The following is a 26401-nucleotide window of genomic DNA, read 5'->3' as shown; positions in this document are numbered from 1 at the left end:
AAAATTTTAATGTCATGAAATTGGCCATTTGACTGCATTAAAAAATGTTGCTCTTTCCCATAACATTCATGATTTTCCAAAGTTGTCCCCTTCAAATTACTTTATCAGTCACTTCTAGCAAAACATAAGCAAATGTGACTTTGGCTTGTGGTTGTCACTTCAAGTGTCTGGAGAACTCCTTTGAGGTTTCCCCTGATATTTCTAATACAGTGCAAATCAAATCAAGATAGCAATTATCCCAGACTTTTGTCCAAGAGCATATTAAATGAAATCTCACTTTAATATAAAATTAAATATTTTCCCTAAGTAATAGCATCAAGACAACTAAAATCTACGTGCAGCAATTTTTTAAAGCATATGATACACATTTATGTAGCATGATTATCAATAACACAAATAAAAATCTAGCAGATGCAGCAAGAATATGATTGCTTTAAACCATACTAAGGATATGAAATGCTTGCCAATCTTATCACCCTAAAAGAAATTATTTTCCAGAAGTTTTAGAAACTTAAAAACAGCCGAACGAGTTGCATTGTACACCTATGTGATGGTCTCTGTCTAGTTGCACCTATTCTCTTTCTTTTCTCAGGCCTTGTCTACACTACAGAGTTTTGTCAGCAACAGGCAGCTTTTGGCGACAAGACAGTGGAGGTGTACGCACTGCAATGCGATTTTTGTCAACGAAACTCTGTAGTGTAGACAAGGCCTTACTCTCACCTGTGCTGATTAGGAGACTTCTGTCCCCTGCCCAAGTCTTATTTGAAATGTGGCTTCTGCAGCTTAGTCCTGTCTTTGTCAAGTGGCAGTGGTTTCTAGTACCACCATCCTTTGTTTCTGGCTGCTGTCAGAATGGCTTCCTAGGCCTCCCTCTTGAGCGATGCAAGTTTTGCACTTCCCACACTGGTGCTATGTCGGCGGGAGAGTGCTTCCGCTTCTCACCGAGGCGGAGTAATTATGCTGACGGGAGAGTGCTGTAATGTAGACTTACCCTTTATCTGTGTATATTATACTGGCAGAGCGCTCCTGTGGCTTGTCTGTACAGGATGATGTTGTGTGGCAAGCCAGGGTCTGAATTTACAGTGCACCAGCTTGTTGTGCAGTAACATCCCATGTGGACGCTGCTACAGCACACCCAAAAGTGCCAGAATGCATTTTCGCTGCTATTATTTGTAAAGTGTAGTAAGTCAAACTACATTCTGGGACTTAGTGTGCCGTAGCAGTGTCCGCATGGGACATTAGTGTGGCAACCCCATAGTGCTGGCGATTCTGAACACAGGTTACATCAGCAAAATTGTGTTATTGCTGGAATAGCAAATTCCAGCCACCTACACTCCCCCAAACAAAATAAGCTATAGCAGCAAAAGTGCAGTTTTGATGGGATAAACTGCTTCCACGCTAGGGGCTTTTGCTGGTGCATCTCGGTTGGTCACAAATCGTACCCTTTATTGATATAGCTGTAAATCTCGCCCTATTCACCTCTTTTCCTTACTGCTGTGTTATTTATTAAAATTAGCCAGATTGATAATTCCGGGAAGCCTTAATTTATGTGTAGGAGTAGGAGCAAGGAGGAGCTTTAGTGAGAGATTCATTAAGCAAGGCTGCTGACTTTGTAAGACACAAAAGAATAAAGATATAAGAAATGTTTTCAGACTTAAGTAAGTTTTGCTCTTGGGCTTTATTTGTTGAATTAAGTAGCAGTTGCAGAGAAATGTCCTTTGTGGACATAGAACCAGAAAGACAGCTGAATGGAAAGGGGTCAGTTGGCACCATAATTAATACAACTCTTTTGGAAAGCTGAATCTTCACCCAGCGTTTCCAATGCTTTTCAACCAACTAGTCTTGTGGAGGATGGAGAAAGAACTACATGCTGGATGTTCTGTTCTTTCCCTTCCTTGCACCCAAACTTTTTTCTGCTATGCCTCTTCTCCACTCCCCCTCCCAATAATTATATAGTTGTCTAATTGCCCCTGAAGTTCAGGGAACTAAAACTGCAGCATAAGTCATCTTGATAAAATGATGGTATGTATTCATGCAATGAAATTAAAACAAGGCTGTTATTTTTGATAGTTCTTGAAGTGGTAAGACTACTCTGAGTACGAGATGTGCTTGAAGAGGGAGTAATGCTGTGATACTGCAAAGCATTATGTGATGCAATTTTCCATGTCCATTGTTTCTGATGGAAGTCGCTTATAAGTTCATATGTCTCCCGAAGATTATATTTGCTTGTATTAGAGGGTTACTAATGACTTTGAAGTAGAGGAATCTGAGCTGCAAATATAATACAAGGAACAGGTATGCTTATTATAAAGCAAAATACATTAGTTCCTAGTTTTATCTGCCTTCCCTGTGCACTTTCAATAGGCTGATCTGTTACAGAACTGTTTGTGTGATGCACTCTCTCAACATAGCAATGTTAAGACTGTTAGAACATTTGAGTTACAGTAAGACCATGTGTATGTTATGGGGACTGTAGCAATGCCATTATAACCTCGTTGTGTAGACAAAGCCTGCACGGACAGAAGGGGTTTTTCCATCATTGGAGGAACACTGCCTCCCTGAGTGGATGGTAGCTAGAGTTTAGCTAGGGGCATAACACTGGAGGTTAGGTCAGCAGGGCTGTGGTGCTCAGTGGTGTGGATTTTTCACATTGCTGAGTGCTCTACTGTAGCTATGTGAACCTAAATTTTAAATGTAGACCAGGCCTAAAAGTGCTGGTGTTTGACTCTCTTCCAAAGGTGTAGGACAAATGGTGTGTGTATATAGCGTTTGTGAGAGGTGACTCCAGGCACTTTAGTAAAAGCTAAGATTTATATCTTCATTCTGGGCTTCCCGTTTGTTTCATATTTAACTCCCTTTCTTCTTGATGCTATTGAAGCACCTTCTGTCTGGGAGGCTGAATGAGTCCTCAGTAAGGCTACGTTTTAGTCACAGATATTTTTAGTAAAAGTAATGGACAGGTAAACAAAAATTCACAGCCCATGACCTGTCCATGACTTTTAGTAAAAATACCCACCATAACTAAAACTTGGGCTGGGGACTGCGGGTGCTCGGGGGTGGTCAGGGGGTGCCGTGGGTGCTGGGGAAGGTGACCCGGGATCCCTGCTGGTGCTGGGGGAGGGAGGGTTGGCGGGGCTGGCAGGGACTTCCTACCCGGCTCCACATCCCTGCAGCTCCTCCGCTGCTCCTGCCACAAAGTGCCGGCTGCCGCAGCTCCCATTGGCCAGGAACCACAGCCAATGGGAGCTGCAGGGTCAGGGCCTGCGGGTGCTGGCAGCGCATGGTGAGGAGACCCCCCCCCCACTGCCTAGGAGCTGCACCCCCCACATACTCCCAACCCCCTGCCCCTAGCCCTGAGCCCCCTCCCACACTCCCAAACTACTGCTGGCCCAGGGGCCAGCCACTACAGAAGTCACGGGGGTCATGGAAAGACATGGAATCCGTGACCTCTGTGACAGACTAGCAGCCTTAGTCAGCAAGGCAGCAATGCTGTAGTTCAAGTTGAGATGGCTTTGCCACGCTAAAGCAATTCTCAGAAATTTTACTTGAGCCACGTTCCATCATGCCTTGTTTTATCCTAAAGGTGACTTTTTTTTTTTTTAAAGTTAAAGTTGTCTCAGTGGTTAGACTTAATGAGAAATATTTAATATGGATCTTTTGGTGCTTGGATAATTCAAAAACAACTTGGATTTAAGATTTCAAATTTACCATGCACTCAGTCCTCAGTAAGGTAGGTGGGTGAGGTTAGGTAGGTGAACTGCAGAGTGCAAAAAATAAAAAAATAAAAATCTTTGACTCTTCTTTTGATGCATAAAGAACTCCATTTTTACTAAGCTTTCTTTCCTGCCTTTATTTTCTATTTTTAGAAATTCCAATTCTTTGCTTCCATGATTTTCTCTGTAGAACTTAGATTATGATATCACCAGCGACTGAAACCTGATCAGTACAGAGAGGAGAGGATGTTAAGTTTAGAACATTTTTTTGTTAAAACATGTTGAAGTATGTATTCCTGACAAGCAGCTGGAAGAAAATCTTTCTATGAAAGATGCAACCTATTTCCCCCCCTCAATTTGAGGGCTGGGAAAGCTGTAGCTCGGGTTTCAGCCTGTTGCAGTATTGCTGTCTTGTTCTAGTTCTCTTGACTTCCATATGGTTCTCTGGCAGGCTGGATAAATATATTTTTAATTGATTTTTATTTACATATTTTCCTTTTAAAAATATACCTATTTAAAAATTAAATTTGAAATTATGACAACCTGTGTTAAGATCTAAACGTACCATCACTTGTTAAAATAATTGAATTTAAATATTTAAGCAGTATATTTGCTGCCAAAGATTTGAAGAAAGTCAAATCATTTGATGAAAGTGCTAAATGAGCTTTGGCAGCAGTAGCCTCTTCTGCAAGTGCAGAGACACTGTTTTCTTCGATTCAGTTTATTCAGCTAGTCAGTTCAATAATTAATTCATTCAAAGTTGAGAAACCAATTGCAGGAAAGCTTGTTTTCCTCGTCCAATCTATGAATAAAAATGAGGCCTGAGTGGATGAGATCTACTAGTTCTAAAACCTTGAAAGGATGTGGTGGCCGGAAACAATAAGATCAGTTCATGAACTACAATTAATACTTCCTTTGTTTAATAAATTGATTATTTTTAAATGCAAAACATATTTGATAAATTTATTTTATTTTCTGGCGTATCCAGCACATTTAATTAATTATAAAAAACAAAATTTAAATGCTGTTTTTGTGAATTTACAATTGAATTCTAGTTTCCATCCAAATGTAGATTGACACAAACCATGAGTAAAAAAAATGAATCACCTGATAAATAAAAAATGCATCATTTACCATTTTCTAACATAATATATCTAAAAGTTAAGAATCTGATTAAATGTATGTTAGGTTATAGAACTGCTTAAATAAATGTGTGCAGATGCTATGTATCCTTCTGGTTATCAGAAAGAAGCACCAAATTTAGTGTGCAGGATATATTTGGTTATAACATGTTTTAATGGTTACCAACCAGTGAAAATCAGCATTTATTTAGGGGAATAATTTAAAAAGTAAAAATGAAAAACAAATTCAAATAGATTATTTAAATCAAGGTTTCCTGCTTGCTGATTAAAATTGTGATTGTACTTGGTGATTTAAAAGATCGATTTAAATATGCTGCCCTCCTTGTGCAGCAAAATATAGAGAAGTCATAGATTTTTAAGGCCATAAGGGACTAATTTATCATTTAGTCTGACCTCTTTGAATAGCATAGGCCATACTGAATGAAACTGTAATTCCTGCATCAAGCCCATAATTTCTTGGTGAGCTAGAGCATATCATTTCTGAAAGCCATACAAACTTGATTTAAAGACTTCAACTGATGGAGAATCCACTACACCCCTTGATATCAAGACTTCGATATATCTAAGGTGAAAAACAAACAGCAAAAACAACCAACCTCATTTTTCAAGGGGAGCATACCTTGAGGTCGTCTTGATACATAATAAAAGTTCCTTTAAAATTTGCATAATACCCATGCATAATGTCGATTTGCCTAATAATAGGTGCAAAAAGTCTCGGTAACCATTTAAACCTTGGCATCTCACTCCCAGCCTGGTTGTTGGCTATGGTAGTGGTCCCATCTGGTGTGTCTCCCTTCTTCCTTACAGGCTGTACTTTTTAAACTTCCGTGTTTCTCCCTTTGTTGGGGGTGCACATGGAGAGCATTTCTGTGCTTGTTTCCCCACCCTTTTGCTGCAAACATTGATGCTGTCTGTTGGATAGGAGTGCTCTTCAGCTGTGAAATCTTATAATTCTCTTTTGTTTTGCTGTTTTAGAATTGTGGAATGCTGTGAAGACTCTAAGTGCCCTGCAGCATTAGGCAGATTACTATCTGGATTATCTTCAGCACAACGAAATTCATATACAAGAGGTATCAGACAAATGGCTTACCCTCACCCTCAGATTGCACCATTGTAGACTAGACTCGTATATTAGATCCTTCTTCCTGCTTCCGCCATAGTGTTGCCAAATTGTTAATATTTTAAAACCAGACACTCCAGGAGGAGTGCTGGAACCTCCCCTGCTCCGCCTCTTCCCCTGAGGCTCCGCCCCGTCCACTCCTCTTCCCTCCTCCCTCCGTCACTCGCTGCATATCCCCTCCCAACCCCCCAACCCCCCGGGTCAGGAGGGACTTGCCTGCTTTGCCAAGGCTGGGAGCTGCAGCTGCCCAACGCAGGTAGGAGGTGGCCTCAGCTGAGTAGGAGCTGGTGAAGATGATGACCCAGCTCCTCCCCTGCCCACAGTAACTGGACTTTGGGTGTCCGGTCAGTAGAGCTGACCGGACACTGTCAGGTCTCCTTTTCGACCAGACTTTCGAAAACCGGCCACCTGGCCACCCTGTCCCTCACCAACCTGAAAAATTAAAGGGATAGGCACTTAATAAATTTGTCCAGGAGCAGACTGTTTTTAAATTGCTAGTGTTTACTGCCCGCCTGAATCTTATTTGTATTATATAGAACTGTATTACATTTAATATTGAACAGTTAGTCATAGAGTCAAGAAATGCGAAAGGTAAGAATCCAGTGTTGTTTAACTCAGTTTCATCTTTTATGGTGCATATTTTATGACAAAAAATGGTGCAATAGATTAAACTGTATTTTACTTTAAATCAGCAAATTGGAAATAGAACATGCTATGTATGTGTAACACAGTCGAGGTTAGCACTGCTATTAGAAGCTTAATGTTTGCATTTCCTCATTTTGTGGGTTTAATTGGGAAGCCTTAGTGTTGTACTAACACAGAATTTAAACTTTGTTTTTTAAAAATAAAAATGGAAAAAAACCTACCCTTGCCCATGCTTACAAGTGGCAATGAGATGATCCCAGTAAGGCTTTGGGGTGAATGGTTTAGCAGCAGAGTTACTCCCCATTTATTTCTATTATGGTTTGCTGGCAAACAGTTTTCTGATGGCTTACATTGTAACAGCTTTTTCTTTTCAATAAAAAAAGACAAACTTATTTTTAAACGAAAGCTTTGCCAATAATGTAGAATGTAAACTGGTGCAGGGACTGTCCTTTTACTATTTGTTTGTATAGTGCCTAGCATGATGGGAGACCTGACCTGCTTAAGGCCTCTAGATACCAATAGATTATGCAGCGGAATCAAATGTGCCATTTCTTAGGAATAGGTGAAAATTACAGGCTTTTTGGAGGGGGGAGAGAGAGAGGATTCTGCCTGCTTGCTTCTCCTGCATTTTTTGCTGCATTCTAAGTATTCTGACCTTTAACTTAAAACAAACAAACATTAGCTTCCAATATAGAGAGAGAACAGCAGAAACAGGTGTTCTGTTCCCCACTCAAACCAGCATTGTTCAACTCGACCTGGGTTTTGGCAATAGCAGCAGCAAAGGTGGCTACTCTGTACTCTTGCACTCCATTCACTTTGCTTTGCACATATATTAAGCACATTAAATTATTAAGCACAGGCAATTTTTTTTTTAAAAGGGAAATTAAGTGCAAAAACCAATGTGAATATGTAACCCACACACCTTCTGGGTGTGGTGTTCTGTCCCATCTAGTGGCATGGAGACCACTTAGAGAGAGAGAGAGAGAGAGAAAATGAGTCTGCTCTACAGCCTTAGCTAAGAGCCAGTTGGCTTTTAGCTCATGCATTAGAGCAGGGGTCGGCAACCTTTCAGAAGTGGTGTGCCGAGTCTTCATTTATTCACTCGAATTTAAGGTGTCGCATGCCGGTAATACATTTTAACGTTTTTAGAATGTCTCTTTCTATAAGTCTATAATATATAACTAAACTATTGTTGTATGTAAAGTAAATAAGGTTTTTAAAATGTTTAAGAAGCTTCATTTAAAATTAAATTAAAATGCAGAGCCCCCCGGACGGGTGGCCAGGACCCAGGCAGTGTGAGTGCCACTGAAAATCAGCTCGCGTGCTGCCTTTGTCACGCGTGCCATAGGTTGCCTACCCCTGCAGTAGAGGTTCATGCACTAAGCTTCAAAGGTCCCAGGTTAAATCCAGTCTGCTGATGACCAGGGTCTGTCGGCGTTACAAATGCAATGTAAATGTCACACAGTCATCATAAAATGTCAGGAAATGCAAAAGTAAATGGTATTTCTAGAGCCAAATCATGTATATTTTATGGTATACGTGTAACAAAAAAAAGTGTAGTTATCTCCACATTTAACAAGAATCACATCACCTTATCAAGAAACAAAAATCTTTCTTCCAGGCCCTTCTTCTCACACATCTCAACTACTACATTTCTTCCTCTCCAGCTTTGATAAATTCCATGTTGCCCCTCTTGTATCCATTTTAAAATACTATTGCAAAGATCATATTCCTGGCTCATTGCTTCAACAATAATCTCTTTGCATCCTCTGATGGTACCTACTTCTCCATTGCATCAAACACAGACTACTTGCCTTCACTCCCAAGGCTCTTTGCCGCCTATCCCTGTCATGCCTATCATCGGTTGTATTGTATTAAGATGCCGACCTCCACCACCGTGCAGCCAGTGATTCAAGTCTTTTTTTCCTATTTGTGAATTTTCAGACCTATTGTGCTTTCTTCTGTCTTTTCTCATGCATGGGAGTAGCTCCCCATAAACATCTGCAAAGCCACTTCATTGTCCTCCTTCAAAGCTCTCCTTAAAATGCTCCTCTGCTACGATACGTACAAAAACTGTGAGAATTATTAGGCAGTGGGTGTGCTCAGACCACTGCTTTTCTTACTGACCAACATTATCTCATTGTTACCTTGTGCTCCCACCTGTTTGTAGTACCCAACTGTTGAGTCATATTGTATGCTTCAGTTGTAAATTTTTCAGGGTAGGGTCTATCTCTTTGTTATGTGTTTGTGCAGTGCTTTCCACAACGTGGTCCTGATTTGACCGAGACTTTAGGTATTACCACAATACAAACAATAATAGCATTAACATTGCTATGGCCATCTTCGTGTGTGCATTTCCAGTTTAACTATGCAACCTTAATGTAGATTTTAATTCTATTTTGAATATACGTTTTATGAAAAACGTTACAAAATGAAGTTGTAGTGAAATGTGCTTACTAAAATTATTTGTTCTTTGTGGTCTTGGCTTTGAGTCATCTCTGATCATTACCTCAGCCTTGTCCTGGCATAAACTTCTTTGGTAAATCAATTTTAATGAAGGATTTTAGTTCTTGGCCTGCTAGAATTTGGAGTAAATTATTGCTGGGAAATAAAGATACACTACCATTAGTTTACTATTCTGAAGTTTTCAACCCAGTGAGTAAGAATGACTGTTGCTTTACTCCTGAGTAGACTGACTGGATAGCTGAGGATTACAACCTTGCATGAGTACCATTGCCTAGTCGGCTGTGTGTAGGTCATGTTACCCTAAGATATTGTTTTGTATTTCAAAGAATCTTGAAAAATTTCACATGTTAACAAAGTGAAAGCACAGTTTAAAAAATACCACTTTTAAGCGGGTTATTAGAGTTGGTTGTTGGGAAAGGAACACTGATGGTTTGAGCCTTTTCTTGGGCAGTACTTTAGACCTGAATGAGATCTGAAAGTTCCTTAAAATATTGTTTCCAGCCATTCGCTTCAGAGTTAATTGGGATTTTTTTGGATCAAAGCTACTAAGCAGGAAATAAACAAAATGGTTTTCAAATAATTGTTTTTTATATCAATTGTCACAAAAAAAATCCATGTATATTTAAAAATCCGTCTTGTCTTTGTCAGTGATTTAATAAACATTTCTAGTGATTTTTTACATTATATTATTCTTATGCAATGTGTGTGGATGCAATTTGGCGTATGGTTACAGGGCTTTGTTTAAACTCAAACTCTTTGGTCTGCACTTCAAAATGCACAGGAGATTTATGAGCTTAATTCTCATGAACACTAACAGTGATTCTTCTTCGAGTGCTTGTTCATGTAATTTCCAATCAGGTGTGTGTGTGCCGCGTGCACAGTCACTGGAAAGTTTTCCCTTAGCAGCTCCCATCGGGTCGGCTATGGAGCCCCCTGGAGTGGCGCCTTCATGGCACTCAATATATGACTCAGCCGACCCGGCCCCTTCTCAGTTCCTTCTGACCACCAGTGACCGGTGGAATTGCGATCATTTGCCTAGCGTTCTTTCATATAGTTAGCTTAGCCTAGTTTCATTGTAGTTAGTCTTAGGTGTTAGTATATATAGTGAGGTTTGGGAGTGGGGTTTCCCCAATCCTAAGCCGCCGCTCCCTTGGGCTCTGGGATATGCCGTGAGCCCAAGGCTTTAAACCCTGTGGAATCTGAAGCAAGCATATGCCAACGAGCGACACCCATGACTTGTGTGGGGGAGGCGCACCAGACAGGTAGGTGCAAGATCTGCAGGGCTTTCCGCCCCAGAACTAAAAAGGAGCAAGATTTCTGATTGAAGCAGTTGCTCTTGGAATCCGCCCTTTGTCCCCAGTCTGCTGCGGACCACCAGAACCCCGCACGAAGCGCGTCCATACGGAGTGCCCTGACATTGGTACGTGACACGGTGCCAACGAAGAACTCTAGTTTAAAAGACCCTCGGCACTGGCGCCTCTCCAGCACTGCATGATGCACAGACAACTCGGCGCCGCTTGCATTCACCAGTGCCGTACAAGCGGCATAGAAAGCCAGCAGGGGACACTCCCCAGCGCAAAAAGCAGCGGGACCTGCAGGTGCTGTACCAGTGCATTCCGTGAAGGAGCACTCGGCGTCCAAGCACCAAGAGTCAGTGCCGTCAACTTCAGTTCCCACGGGGGGACGATCGAGTCCAGCGCACAGCGACTCCCAGGATGGGCAGTGCCAGGTGGAGGAGTTGGGTTTACCTCCACCATGGACACTTTTGAAGCCGCCAGAGACTTAATAGCAATGACAGCTCCTTAGCCCCTGGTGGTCAGAGAGACGCCCCTGGCACCACCGCAACTGGTGCCATCTAGGGGCAAGCTGGCCATGATGCGGCGGTCACCCTCTCCTGCCCGTCACCATTTGCCTCGGCTCCGCTCCAGATCACCATTGACAAGGCACCGTTTTCCGTCAGCGGACTCAGTGAGGGGTTCCCCGGCACCAGCAGAATGATGCTCCCTTTCCCCGGCACCGATGAGGGAGTGGCACTGATCCCTGGCTCTGAGAGAGGACAGGCAGTGGTCCCCAGCACCGGATTCTCTGCAGTCCCTGGCCCAGGCATCTCTACACCAGTCCCCCGCATCATCAACTTGGCACTGGTCCCTGGCGCAGTACCATACAGTGCCACTGTGGTCATCACAGTCAAGATCCGTGTCTTCGGACTCGGATGGTGACTCGTACTATTCCCGTTGCATCAGGCATAGATCTGACAAGCGACAAAGGGAGGCACCAATGTCATGGCAATCCCAGTGGCTGCCTCTTGGGTAATGGCCTTTTTGGACCCCCTGGGCTTGCCATTGGGCCCAGGGCTCCTTTTCCAGGGGCTCCCGTTTGGTGGCCTTGGTGCACCGACCATCCCAGTCAAGGATCGACCTACGTCCCATGGATCCGAGGTGACCTTGGCACAAGCCCCAAAGCCGGCCCAGGTTGCCGGCGAGGCAACTCTGAGGCACGACCCATTACAAGGCCAGGCTATTGCCACCTTGGGTACGGTTGCCACAGAGGCCTCAGATGCTGAACTGGAGGAGGTCAGGGAGCTGGAATGTCAGGAGGACCCTGTACCACCTCTGGCCTCCTCATCTTTGTCCCAGGTGTGCCCAGCAGCATATACCTCCTCTACAGGCATCTATACCACTCATTCTACAGCACCTTCTGTATCTGAAACATCAAGGCCTGGCAGTGTCATCCATCAAGGTACATCTCGCTGCTATCTCAGCCTTCAACCCAGGAATGACAGGCAGATCCGTATTTGCTAATCCCATGGTATGCCATTTCCTCAAGGGTCTGGAATGCCTACATCCTCAGACTAGACAACCTATCCTGGCATGGGACCACAATCTGGTCCTCTCCAAATTAATGGGGCCCCATTTTGAACCACTAGCGACTTGCTCCTTTCTTTATCTATTGTGGAAGGTAACCTTCCTGGTCACCATCACATCAGCCAGGAGGGTGTCCGAGCTAAAGGCCCTTATCTTCGATCCACCCTACACATTCTTCCACAAGAATAAGGTGCAACTCAGGCCTCACCCAGCCTTTCTTCCCAAGGTAGTGTCACTCTTTCATACTAGCCAAGACATTTTTCTGCCTTTCTTCTATCCTAAGCCTCGTGCCAGTAACCGTGAGCAGAGGCTACACTCATGGGATGTTTGGCGGGCACTAGCATTTTACATCGAGTGCACTAAGCCGTTCAGGAAGTCGAACCAGCTGTTCGTAGCGGTGGCAGACCGGATGAAAGGACTCCCAGTCTCATATCAAAGAATATCTTCCTGGATCCTACCCTGCATCTGCACGTGCTATGAGCTGGCCGAGGTCCCAGCCCCGGCACTTACGGCACATTCGAGGTCACAGGCCTTGTCAGCGGTGTTCCTGGCCCAGGTCCCGATACAAGAAATTTGCAAGGCAGCAACATGGTCCTCTCTGCATACGTTCACCTCTCATTATGCTGTTACCCAGCATGCCAGCGATGATGCAGCATTCAGCAGAGCGGTGCTCCAATCAGCGATTCCTTACCTCCGACCCCATCTCATGATAGAGCTTGGGAGTCACCTGATTGGAATTGACATCAACAAGCACTAGAAGAAGAAAAAACAGTTACTCACCTTCTTGTAACTGCTGTTCTTTGAGATGTGTTGTCCATGTCCATTCCAGTACCCACTCTCCTACTCTGTCATAGTAGGCGGCAAGAAGGAACTGAGGAGGGGCTGGGTTGGCAGGGTCATAAATTGAGCGCTATGAAGGCGCCACTCCAGGAGGTTCCACAGCTGACCCGACTTTCTGGCGACTGTGCATGCCGTGCGCACACACCTGATTGGAATGGACATGAACAACACATCTTGAAGAACCACACTTATGAGAAGGCGAGTAACTGTTTTTTTTTTTCTCTGACAGTGCAATATAGTAATTTCATGATGTTGTGGTCCATGCTGCTTTGCTTTATTAGGTTTGGAATGCTTCAGAGCTAAAGTTCAAATGAACCGTCTCATCAGCAGTTGGTCTCATAACCGCCTGTTGTGGCGTAACTACATAACTTGGTTCCTGTTCCCTGACTGGCCAGCAACTCTTCCGTGCTCTACTGCTCCAGTGTTCTTGTATTACCTTCCTTTGGAGGAGGTGTTTTCCTTTGGGTGGGAAAAGTGATATGGAAGATGATTTCCATAGGTGAGGGCTAGATGGGTCAAAGTCCTTTTAAATCTGTTAAACTTGCTTAGAAACTGAGGAGAGATTCCTCAAACTTGTTCCTGGAGGAATCTAGTTCTGTTGACTATAAGGGATGGATCAGTATTGCCTTTAGGCCATGTCTAGAATAGGAAAATAGGTTGTGTTATAGAACAAGTTAGCTAATATTTTTAAACGACCTATTTTCCTTGTCTTGACTTAGCCTTAGAGCACAGTACTGACTCCAGGACAAATAAGGAGCTCTTACAGATGAACTTGTCTGTGAATCTTGAGGCTGTACTCGTCCACAAGATTCTGAAGAATGTGATAGAAATGTGGCTATATACTCATTCAACCCTTGAGGCATCTACACAGGTGGAGCATATGTACCTTTGCTATTACTCCCAGCTGCTTCAAGAGTTTAGTACTGGAGACAACAGTGGACAAATAGAGAATTGGTATGGCTCCCAGCTTGGTGTCCCTGTGTCTTGATGCATGTGTTGGAGTTGGGTAGAAGAAAAAACGGACTTACCATGTGCATCAAAACCAACCAGTCCTGTGTGGGGAATTATCAGTTTGACTTGTAAAGGCCAGAAAATTGATAAATCTCTACACAGCAGCAACAATTTGTTTAGTGAGTGTGCTGAGAGCCATTGAACAAAACTGTAAACTCTGTATGTGATGAAAAGCACTTTAAGCCAGGGGATGTGGCAGCACCTGTAGCTCCAGCACCTATGGCTGTTCTAGGAACAGAACCCTCAAGCGTGCTTTCTTGCATTTACTTCAGCCAGAATTGCATCAATAGCTTGATGACTACTTTATATGACAGAAGGAGCATCTTTGGCAAGAAAGCGGAGGCCATGTTGATCAAGCTAGAAGAATATGGCTGCTCTTCTTTCCCTCTTAGACTCTGTCTTCTTCGTCTTCTCAGGCATTCTGGAGGTCATGGAAGGGTAAGGCATCCTTGAAAGTAAATCTGCTTAGCACAGTTCTAGGCCTTTGAGGACTTAGCTCTTGGATTTTGTCCAATTTGCCCCAAGCATCAAAAAACCTTAGGGTTTTTTGAAAGCTTTTGGAATCTGTAACTAGTCTGCACTTCTTGCTTCCTAGGAACTTTATTCCTGAAAAGACCAGTGGTCCTTTGTCTGTGACCAATGCTGGATGTTTTAGTAGAAGGAAATTCCCATGATACACCTAGATATGCAATAAGATACCACGTGGGGGAAATTTCTTCCTCACCTTAGCTGGTGATGAACTTGTACCCTGATGCGTGAAGATAGACCCAATATTTTATCCTATTTATTATCCTTGCAAATGCTATTCTTATTTGCTTCTAATCCTTTAAAGGATATTAAGCCTCTTGCCTTAATATCTTGTGACTGTGAGATGCATAGGATAATTATACAGCACATAAACTGTGATTGTGGATTCCTAAGCTAGCCTTCACCACTTACCATCTCTTCCTTAGTTGACCTGATTAAACCGAAGGTGCCCTCTGCTTGTCCATAATACTTGATGATGCTGTGTTACAGGAATACAACATAATCAAATATCAGGATGCAAACATCACTCTGGACATCCCACAATGATTATTTTATGGCACACTGCAACTCAGTTTGTTAACATAGTGACTTTCCATTTCTTTATGGCTGAATACCACTGCCATACAATAGTTGTTAGAAGAAGAAAAAAAAAAAGTGAAATGGCTAGAGTTAGTAAAATGAGGCTTCCCATGACAAGAATGAAAAGCATCAAATGTCAGAAACTGGCAAAAAGAATATTGCTTTAATAAGGTTACAGATATAAACTGTAGGGAAGATATTGGACACAAGAAGTTCTTAGTACTATGGACCTGTCACCTACTTGTGACCCCACACGCCTAAATAACTTATTGATGGATGATGCAAATATTACAGTACTGTGAATTATTGTGTGCACGCGCCAAAATTGTTTTTTGGTTCTCTTTTCAGTGCAGTATTTCTTTAATATCCTGGTTTCTGGGTGTGGGATAAGATAATGGTCCCCCTCTTTCCCACCCTTATGGCTTATTGGTGGGAAGAGGTTCCCATTGCTTCCTTTTCTTATCTCTAAAGGGTTGGTGAATTCAGCACCACCAGTTTGCTTGCTCTTTGGTCCCTGAGCTGCCATGTGCCTATCTGGTAGTCTTGTGATTAGAGCTCCACTCATTCTGAGACCAGATTTAATGTTCACTAGGCATACAGACTCTGAGAATCCCACATGACTATAGCATTAGGAACTGAATCCCATTGTGTGTGGGCTTTGAGTCATATTTTTCTTAAAGGAAGTGTAAATTTTCTGAGGAAAAACAAAACCCTAATCAGAACTGCACAAATATCTCTTCAAAGCTAATGCAACATACTGTGAAAATACTAAGAGGCCTTGTTGAATATAGCATAGTGGGAGATCCACTTGAATACTGATTTCCTATTTTTCTAGAAAAGTACAATAGCGTTCTCAATACTTGCAGCCTTTAAGTGGCTAGGATTATTGTAGAGCAAAAGGTTCAGAAGGCTGTACATACCTTTTGATGGTGCCTTCCCACAGTGCACATCCTACATAGCTGCTCATACAAAAGCCTGGTTGGAGGTAGTGGCCTTTATATCTGATGTGTAATTTACCGCCTCTTCCTGGTGTGTTAGCCTTGTTTGTATTGATAAATGCATGTTCTCTGTGTATAGCCTGCAGATAATTCTGTAGGTCACATACAATGCTGCTTAATATACCTGTTTTTTATTAAGTACGTTTGAATTTGTGAGTTTGGTTAATAAGCTACTCCTCTCACAAATTCTATTGTTAAGCCATAAAGTCTGTATGTTCTGATTTATAGCGCACAAGGGGTAAACTGATGTTAAAAGCATTAATTAGTCTTGGTTGACTGCAGAAGGAATTGAGTTGGAGTGAGACAGCTTTTGATTTAGCCCTTTGTAGGCTTTTGATTTTTGCCTAAGCTTGTTAAAGGGCCTGTATCTCTGACTTTTTTTTATGCCTGATTGTGTAATTAGAGAGAGTTTAGTATGAAATATAATGATTGGGCTGAGGGAGCCAGGGCCCCAGACCTAAGATGAGTTACACATACTTTTTTCAAGTTTTCTTTTCTCTGGACAGTGATGTAAATCAGTTTGGTGAAATTTACATGTACTTTAGTGGAGAATTTTTCTCCTAATTCACAGGAGCTGCAAACTCCTGGTAATCTGTTAGTTATTTTAGATTTGTAGTAACTATGTAAGAGGGTCTGTCCTAAGTTTTCAGTGCCCTGGACACATTCTGAACATTACAATTGGTCATAAATAGACTCTGGCATTTACCCAGTGAGTGCTGCCTCAGCAGCAACATCTGTGTAATAGAAATCTAACAAGCCCCACAATTAAATTACCATAGTCCCTCAACTGCCCCCTTCTTCCAGGTTTTTTGCAAGTCAGGAAGTACAGCTGGGCCTTAGGAACTCCAAGCATAACATTCAGGAAAAGTACTAAGCGATTTGATTTGTGAACAGAAGCCGATATAGCTTAGTTTCTGTGTCACTCAGTACTATCTATCTGGGTGCTGGACAAAAGTTTAAGAACAAATAATTAAAATTAAATTAAATTTTAGTCTAGTTTTCCATACAAACCTCCATAAATTAAACTTGTTGATTCCAAAAAAGAATAGAGTTGGAACTGGTTTTGATGTTGCCTTTATGTATATGATTTAAGATTTCCCTCCCTCCCCTGCAACACTCAGCTCTGGTATAAATGATCACATCTGCTTATAAAAGAAAAATGTTGCTTCTTAATTGGATTGAATTTGCGTTCACATGTGTTAATGCTTGCCAGTAAAAAGACATTTGTCCATAGTTGTCCCCACACCATGGCATTTCAGCTACTGAGATTATTTCCTTTTTATTAGTATGTAATACTGTGCGGTAGCTGGGGCAAAGGTTAACTTGTTAGTGGTAACCCAATACAGAAATGCTTTTTAAAGGTACACAAACATGCTTAAGGAAATCCACACATACTCTGCATCAGTGGATCACTAAGCTACGTATAGTTTTAGGGAGTCCTAAAATGAGTGAGATGGTACAAAAATGATAAAAGGTTTAGAAAACCTGATCTGTGAGGAAAGATTAACAAAACTGAGCATGTAAGTCTTGAGAAAAGACTGAGGGGGAACCTGATAAGTCTTCAAATATATTAAGGGCTGTTATAAAGAGGACTGTGATTAATTGTTCTCCATGTCCCCTGAAAGTAGAACAAGAAGTAATGGGCTTAATCTGCAGCAAGAAAGATTTAGGTTAGACATTAGGAAAAACTTTCTAATTAAGTTCTAGAATAGGCTTCCAAGGGAGATTGTGGAATCCCCATCATTGGAGATTTTTCATAACAGGTTGGACAAATACCTTCCAGGGATAGTCTAGGTTTACGTAGTCCTGCCTGAGTGCAAGGTGTCCCTTCCAGACCTACATTTCTAAGATTCTATGATCTTCCACTTCTGTCGTTTAAAAGAAGACTTCCACTAAATCTGAAGATTTTTTTTTTAATGGATTCACTGCCAAGCTGATGTCCTCTTCCATAAATATTATTTTGAAAGGTTTTGGGCTCCTTTCATTGGTCATGATCTACTATAGTTAAAGTAATAAAGTAAATGTGTTGTAAGATTTATTTCCATACATGCATTCTCTATAGTTTGGTACATACCATTTTCACACAACCTCCTTCCCTCGCTCTTCTTGCTGCAAGTTTAGCCTTGCACCTCCTCACTGCCACCAGAAAAATTCTCATTATTCAGAAGAATTGATGCTTATGTTCTATTGTATTTATGTATCTACTTGGAAATGGAAATAGATTGGGTGGCTGATAATTCTGACATTCCTTATGAAGTCATAAAGCAAGACCGGGGCTTAGAATTTCTCACCATTATCCCTGCTGCTTAGAGTTCTTGCTTGATGCCATTCATCAAGTTGTCCTGTCTTGCTGTCATGAAAAATGAAAATTCAGAACCACTTCAAATTGTTATGATTAACATATCCTTCAGCCCAGTCCAACGAAAGCTTAGGGTCAAAGGAATAAACCTTTGTTATTTTGTAAAAGGCAAATTATGATTGTCATTCAGTTTTCTTGGCAAGTCATAATTTAAATTTTTGACAGCTACATGGGTGAACAAATTGATATTAAATCCATGAGCAGGGAACCAAATGGCAATTTTTGGGTGCCCAATTCTAAATGTTGGTGGAGCACAAATTTCTCAGTGGAAATAATGAGATAACAAAGCAGGCAAGAGGACTTGCAGGAGATTCTTCTCTATCCTCACGTCAAGGCTGATGGGTTGCACTTCTCAGTGAGGTTGACAAGGAGAATCAGTAGTAAATCTACCAAATCTTGTATAAACTAGATTTTTCAGTGTGTGTTTTAAGAGTACTATTAGGAGCCATGATGCAAAAAGACGCACTTGTTTTTAGAAGTGTCTGATGCAATTAAAATAGATGGCTTATGCTGCACGAATGTGCACCTCTATAAATGCCCCCAATTGCACATGCTGCTTCACTGTCAGCTTTTGCCTTAAGTACATGGAGGTTTTGTGCTTGCAGTTGCATACTGATTATTATCTTCTTGCTCATTGGCATAATTGTCCCCTCCTATTTGTGCTTTCATTTTCTGAATGTAAACAACTGTTAATGGTTTTTCGCCCTCTTTCAAATAATGGCCTTTGTACCGAAGGAGAAAATTAGTAATAGCTGAAAGCAAATTTCATGATGCAAAGGCTAAATTTTTATAATAAGCAAAACTTCCACCAAACCTGTTCAGTTAGATACCGTTATAATTTGTCATTTCTGAAATACTTGCATTTCTAAAGGAATTTTAAAAATTAACCCTTTGCCTGTTTTAGTAGTAGTAGTATTCATTTATTATTATTATTTATTAGTTTAAGGTCATGTCCTTGAGTTGCTAGTTGCTTTCGAGACAGGCAAGAAGGAATGGTCTCTGCCCTGGGGACCTTGCACAGATGTACCGACAGAGGGCACAAGCAATAGGAAACATACTTTTTTTTCCTCTTTGCTTTATACATGTCATCTAGATTCTCTGTAGACAACAGGGCAGAAGTGGGTCTTCAAGAGGGACTTAAATGTGTTAAATATATAGGAGTGGAGTTCGTTTCTTTCACAAGGTAGCGCAAATCGTGGAGGCAGGACGCAATGCTGAGGCTAATAGGAGAGCAAACGGACATGATGAAGCGTCTGTTGGAGCTGCAGGAAAACCAACAAGAACACAGACCCCCGCTGCATCCACCGTATAACTGCCTACCCTCCTCCCCATTTTCCATAGCCTCCTCACCCAGACACCCAAGAACGCGGCAGGGGAGGCTCCGGGCACCCAGCCACTCCACTCCATGCCAGAGGATGGCCCAAGCAACAGAAGGCTGTCATTCAAACAGTTTGATTTTTAGTGTGGCTACAATAAGCAATGTGGCCTTGTCCTTCCTTCCTCCCCCACCCCACCTGGGCTACCTTGTCTGTTATCTCTCTCTTTTTTTTTTTAAATTAATAAAGAATGCATGGTTTCAAAACAATAGTTACTTTATTTCGAAGGGAGGAGGGTGGTTGGCTTACAGGGAATTAAAATCAACAAAGAGGCCGGTTTGCATCAAGGAGAAACACTCACAACTGTCACACTGAAGCCTGGCCAGTCATGAAACTGGTTTTCAAAGCCTCTCTGATGGGCAGCGTGCCTTGCTGTGCTCTTCTAATCGCCCTGGTGTCTGGCTGCTCAAAATCAGATGCCAGGCGATTTGCCTCAACTTCCCACCCCGCCATAAACGTTTCCCCCTTACTCTCACAGATATTATGGAGCACACAGCAAGCAGCAATAACAATGGGAATGTTGGTTGCTCTGAGGTCTGACCAACAGCGCCAGCGCGCTTTTAAATGTCCAAATGCACATTCTACCACCATTCTGCACTTGCTCAGCCTATAGTTGAACTGCTCCTTACTACTGTCCAGGCTTCATGAACGGATCCCCTGAGCAGGAGAGCAGAGTTGCAGTGGAAGCGGTGGAAGAGGACGGTTAGCAGTCCTACTGCACCGTCTGCTGCCAGCAGCACCCAGGAGGACCAGAACGGATCCCCAAGCTTGTCGCTGGGGAGCAGGAGAGCAGAGTTGCAGTGGAAGCGGTGGAGCTGTACACCATGCCCTGGACGTTGCTCGGAACCGGCCAGGGAAGATGTTCCCAGAACCCCTGGCCAAGCTACATGTCCAACGAGGACGGTTAGCAGTCCTACTGCACCGCCTGCTGCGAAGGCAAGGAGCTGTTGCTGTGTAGCAATGCCAGCTGCTGCAGGTGCTTCTGTGTCGAATGCTTGGAAGTCTGGGTAGGGCAAGGTACCTCGGCCAAGGCAAAAGAGCAAGAGCCCTGGAGCTGTTACATGTGTCAGCCACAGAAGTGCTATGGGGTGTTACAGTGCCAACCGGACTGGAATGTACGGCTGCAAGACTTCTTCACCAGCAACAAAGGACAGGAATATGATGCACCTAAAATCTAAAAAGGCCCGCACATTTCCCAGAGTCACTACCCTTGATAACAGAATGTCAATGATTGCATTGGCTATTTGGATCACAGCAGCCCCCACAGTACACTTGCCCACAACAGCAGCAGTGACAGTGAGCTGAGCGGGCTCCATGCTTGCCCTGGTATGGTGTCTGCACGGGTAACCCAGGAAAAAAAGGAGCGAGACTATTGTCTGCTGTTGCTTTCGCAGAGGGAGGGGTGACTGATAACATGTACTCAAAACCACCCGCGACAATGTTTTTGACCCATCAGGCATTGGAAGCTAAATCCAGAATTCCAATGGGTGGCGGAGACTGCAGGAACTGTGGGATAGCTACCCACAGTGCACCGCTCCGTAAGTTGATGCTAGCCACGGTAGTGAGGACGCACTCTGACGACTTAATGCGCTTAGTCTGGACATACGCAATTGACTGTATAAAATCGACTTCTATAAAATCGACCTAATTTCGTAGTATGGACATATCTCATCTGAAGAAGTGGGTTTTTACCCACGAATGCTTATGCCCGAATAAATCTGTTAGTCTTTAAGGTGCCACCGGACTCCTCATTGTTTTTGTGGCTACAGACTAACACGGCTACCCCTCTGATACCTAATTTGTCAAGGTTGTTTTGAATTCTAATCCTGTCCTCCAAAGTGCTTGCAACACCTCCAGCTTGGTATCATCCACAGATTTTATAAGCATATTCTCCACTCCATTATCCACGTCACTCATGAAAATCTTGAATAGTATCGAACCCAGGACTCTCTCCTGCAGGATCCATTAGCTACATCCTGCCAGTTTGACAATGAACCCTTGATAATTACCCTTTGAGTATGGTCTTTCAGCCAGTTGTATACCCACCTTATAATAATTTCATCTAGACCACATTTCCCAAGTTTATGAGTCTGTCAGGTGGGACTGTCTCAAAACCCTTACTGAAATCAAGATTAAAAAACAACAACAACAACAACAACAATGAGAAATCCTTGTGGCACCTTAGAGACTAACAAATTTATTTGGGCATAAGCTTTCATGGGCTAAAACCCACTTCATCAGATGCAGTGGGTTTTAGCCCACGAAAGCTTATGCCCTAATAAATGTGTTAGTCTCTAAGGTGCCACAAGGACTCCTCATTGTTTTTGCTGATACAGACTAACACGGCTACCACTCTGAAACCTGAAATCAAGATATATCACTTCTACTGCTTCCCCCCATCTATTAGACCAGCATTCGTGTCAAAGAAGGAAATTGGGTTGGTTTTGCATGATTGTTTCTTGACATTTCCGTTCTGGCTATTCCTTAGCATCTAGATGATGATAGGATTATTACAAATTAATTTAATAATTTGTTCCATTATCTTTCCAGGTATCGAAGTTAGGCTGACTGGTCTTTAATCCCCTGGGTTCTCTTTGTTCCCTGTTTTCAAGATTGGTACTATGTTTACCCTTCTCCAGTCCTCTGGGACCTCACCTGTCCTCCATGAGTTCTCGAATGTAATTGCTAATTGTTCCAAGATTGCTTCCTCTAGTTCCTAACGTATCCTAAGATGAATTTAATCAGGCCCTACTGATTTAAATACATCTAATTTACCTAAATATTCTTAACCTATTCTTTCCCTATTTTGGCTTGTGTTCCTTCCTCTTTGTTGTTAATATGAATTGTGTTGAGTATCTGGTCACCATTAACCTTTTTAGTGAAGACTGAAGCTAAATAGGAATTAAACACCTCAGCCTTCTTGATGCCATCAGTTGTTAGCTCTCCTTCCCCACAAAGTAGATGACCATCTCTTTCCTCCTTCTTTCTCTTGCTCCTAATATTTTTAAAGAACATCCTCTTATTGCCTTTTATGTCCCTAGCTTGGTGTAATTCATTTTGTGCCTTCGCCTTTCTGATATTGACCCTACATGCGTCTGCTATCCTTTTGTGCTCCTCAGCAATTTGTCCATGTTTCCACTTTTTGTAGGATTCTTTTTGATTTTCAGGTCATTAAAGAGCTCCTGATGGAGCCATATTGGCCTTTTAATATTTTTCCTATCTTTCCTTTGCATTGAGATAGTTGGCAGTTGTGCCTTTAATGCTGTCTCCTTGAGAAACTGTCAACTCTCCTGAACTCCTTTCTCTCTTAGATTTCCTTCCCATGGGACCTTATCCTCTCTTTCTTTTCCTTAAAATCATGAAATCTATCATTTCATGATAACTTTCACCCAAATTGCCTTCCATCTTCAGTTTTGCAATCAATTTTTCCCTGTTGGTGAGAATCATGTCTAGAATGGCTCTCTTCCTGGCTAATTCCTTCACTTTCTGAAATAAAAAGTTGTCCCCAATACAGTCCAAGAACGTACTGGTAATTTTGTGTTTTGCTGTATTACTTTTCCAACAGATGTTTGGGGTAGTTAGTCTCCCATTACTTACCAGGTCTTGCGTTTTGGATATTTCTGTTGTTTGTTCTAGAAATGCCATCTGCACCTCTTCTTCCTGATTTGGTGGTCTATAGTAGACACCTACCCTGATGTCACGCATATTATCCCTGGTCTGATCTGCCTCTCGCCTCCATCTGGACCTCAGAACAAGTGTATATGTTCTTGATGTATAATGCACCACTGCCTCCCTTTTTTCCATGCCTGTCCTTTCTGAATAAGTTATACCCCATACCAATATTCCAGTCAGGAGATATATCCAAGTTTTTGTGATGCCAATTAAGTCATAATTTAGGTTATGTATTAGTACTTCCAGTTCTTCCTGTTTTCCCCAGGCATCTGTGTATAGACATCTAAGATGTTGAGTAGATTCCCCCACTGATTTCACTCCTTACTCCTATGATCCTATTGTAATTTTCCATGCCCCCTGTAACATCTAACCTTCTGTTAAGATCTCCCTTTTTTATGCTTATCTGTGGGCTTTTGTCACTTGCCCCCTTTGAACCTAGTTGAACCCTCCTAACTAGGTTGGCGAGTCAGTGTGCGAAGATATTCTTCTCCTTCTTGGTTAGGTGGACCCCATCTCTTCCCAGCAGACCTCCATCCCAGAATGGCAAGCCCTCCCATTGAAATCATCTGTGTAGCCATGCATTCATCTGTAGAATGCATGTGGTCCTATGTGGTTCCTTATCCTCAACTGGGAGGATGGATGAGAGTGCAGCCTATACCTTGGATTCCTTCACCCTAGCTCCCAGAGCTTTGCAATCACTCCTGATCTGCTTAGGATCATATCTGGTGCTATCAATAGTGCCTCTGTGGATGCACATGATTACTTGATTCCAGGAACTGGGCCTTCAAGAAAAACACTAAATATTGCAAGACTTGTGATAAAATCATGAGAGTTGGAAACACTGGACCTTTCATGTCTTTTCAGAGGGTTAATGCCTGTTCTAAATATATTTTTGGACAAACTCTCAAACTAATTATTTTTCTTTCTTCCTTTTAAAAAATACAGGTAGGCCTGACTGCATGGCAGGCCATATAGTACATTTAGCAAAGATGGGGAGAAACTAATCTCTAAGGCCTGGTCTACACTGGGTGGGAGGGGGAATCTATCTAAGTTACGCAACTTCAGCTACATGAATAACGTAGCTGAAGTCTACATACTTAAATTGACTTACCATGGTGTTTTCACCACGGTGAGTCGACTGCTGTCACTCCCCCGTCAACTCTGCCTGCGCCTCTTGACGAACTGGAGTACAGGAGTCAATGGGAGAGCATTCGGGGATCAATTTATTGCGTCTAGACTAGACGCGATAAATCGATCCCCGCTGGATTGATCACTGCTCGCGGATCCAGCCGGTAGTGAGGACATACTCTAAGACTTTTTTTCTGTGTTTAGTTAATTTAAATAGACTGATGAAGGAATGAGAGAAGAGTGCAAGGTGTATTGGGAAGATGACATAGGAGGTCTTGTATGATCTGTGGGTTTAGTCCTGTTTTTGCCCTGCTTTAATATTTTAACAACACTGTTCTATAGCTTTTGTAATGAGTTTAGACTCTAGAATAGATACAGCAAACACATTTGAATAGATAAATTACATAAAGTAGGAAGTACCAAGTCCCTCAGAGAAAATCAGTTGCCGTGTGTATCACTCTCCAGTTGTTGTACAGCTGGGAATCAGAATGTTCATTTTTGGGGATGTGGCTGCAGAGGGCTTTGTATAGATTGGAGCTGCATCTAATCTAAACATTAAGTGATCTCTATATAATAATCCTAAAGGGGAATTGAAATTTCCTTTCAACTATGTTGCTTTGAGATATTAACAGTAAACATGTATAAAGCTAAATTACAAACACATTTAAAAACACAATTATGTGAACTTTGTTCATCCTTCACTTATCTACCAAGACTGAGCTAAATTTAGGCTCCCAAAGTTCTGGGTCTCTTGCTACAGCAGATACCATTAATGCTTAAAATGGAGTGAGGAATGCCATTCCATGATCTGATCTGCTATTGACATTAGTGATGTCATAGGTTGGAGAAGAAACACAGTGCTTAGAGCCTGAATTCAGATTCTGGTAAAAACAAACAAACAAACAAACAAAAACCAGATCAGTTTACCTTTAAGTACTGTTTATCATTCCTTACTATCATTCTCTTTCACATGAAAAAAATCCTTGGAGTAGTCATCTTTCAGACAAGGTGTTGTCTAATGTACCTCTACCTTGGTATAACGCTGTCCTCGGGAGCCAAAAAATCTTACCGCATAGGTGAAACCGCGTTATATTGAACTTGCTTTGATCCACCGGGGTGCACAGCCCCGCCCCCCGGGAGCGCTGCTTTACCGCGTTATATCCGAATTCGTGTTATATCGGGTCGCGTTATATTGGGGTAGAAGTGTAGATTCTTCTTCGAGTGCTTGCTCATATCCATTCCATTAGGTGTGCGCGCGCCGCGTGCACGATCGTCGGAGAATTTTCTACCCTAGCAACACCGGCGGGTCGGCTGTGGAGCCCCCTAGAGTGGCGCCTTCATGGCGCTGAATATATACCCCAGCCGACCCGGCGCCCCCTCAGTTCCTTCTTACCGCCCCTGACGGTCGTTGGAACTGTGGAGCGCGGCGTAGCTGTTCTCCACTCTCCCTAGCTTATCCAGTTATTCACAGTTATAGTTATAGTTCTAGTTGTTTATAGTTAAATAGTTGGTTATTCACTTGTTTATAGTTGTTATATAGTTGAAGGGGATTAAGGGGGTATCTCCCCCTTTTTCCCCCGGCCGCGTGGCCGGGCTCATGCCCAAGGCTCCCGGCTTCAAACAGTGCGCCTCCTGCGCTAAGCCTATGCCGACGAGCGACCAGCACGACTCGTGTCTGAAGTGCCTGGGAGAGTCCCATCAAACAGATAAGTGCAAGATCTGTAAGGCCTTCAAACCGAGGACCAAGAAGGAGCGGGACTTTCGACTCCGGCAACTCCTTATGGAGGCGGCACTTAGCCCGGACGCTCCATCGGCGCGTCAGGCCCCGGCACCTAGCACCTCGGTGCGCAGTGCCCCGGCGGCACCGACCATGCCGACCACGTCGGACAAGCCTCCACGGCACCGGACCTCATCGGCACCGCACTCACAGCAAGTGCCTCGGCGCCGTTCATTATCCCCG

General features: G+C 42.7%; 1 protein-coding gene across 6 annotated transcripts in view; it reads left to right on the top strand.

Moving 5' to 3' along the window:
• FAM168A (family with sequence similarity 168 member A) overlaps positions 1-26401 on the top strand; it is a 341239-nt gene that overhangs the window by 59140 nt on the left and 255698 nt on the right. For 5 of the 6 annotated variants that reach the window (XM_034759180.1, XM_034759177.1, XM_034759179.1 and 2 more), the window contains exon 2: positions 5831-5925. The exons of the other annotated variant lie outside the window; for it this stretch is intronic. The gene's annotated coding sequence lies outside the window, so the exon portion shown is untranslated. The remainder of the gene's footprint in view (positions 1-5830; positions 5926-26401) is intronic. 6 annotated transcript variants of the gene reach the window in all.

The sequence above is a fragment of the Trachemys scripta genome, chromosome 1, assembly GCF_013100865.1.
Source record: "Trachemys scripta elegans isolate TJP31775 chromosome 1, CAS_Tse_1.0, whole genome shotgun sequence".
NCBI classification, from domain to species: Eukaryota; Metazoa; Chordata; order Testudines; family Emydidae; genus Trachemys; species Trachemys scripta.
Note: the sequence above shows the minus strand (reverse complement) of the source record. Positions and strands in the feature narration are given on the sequence as shown.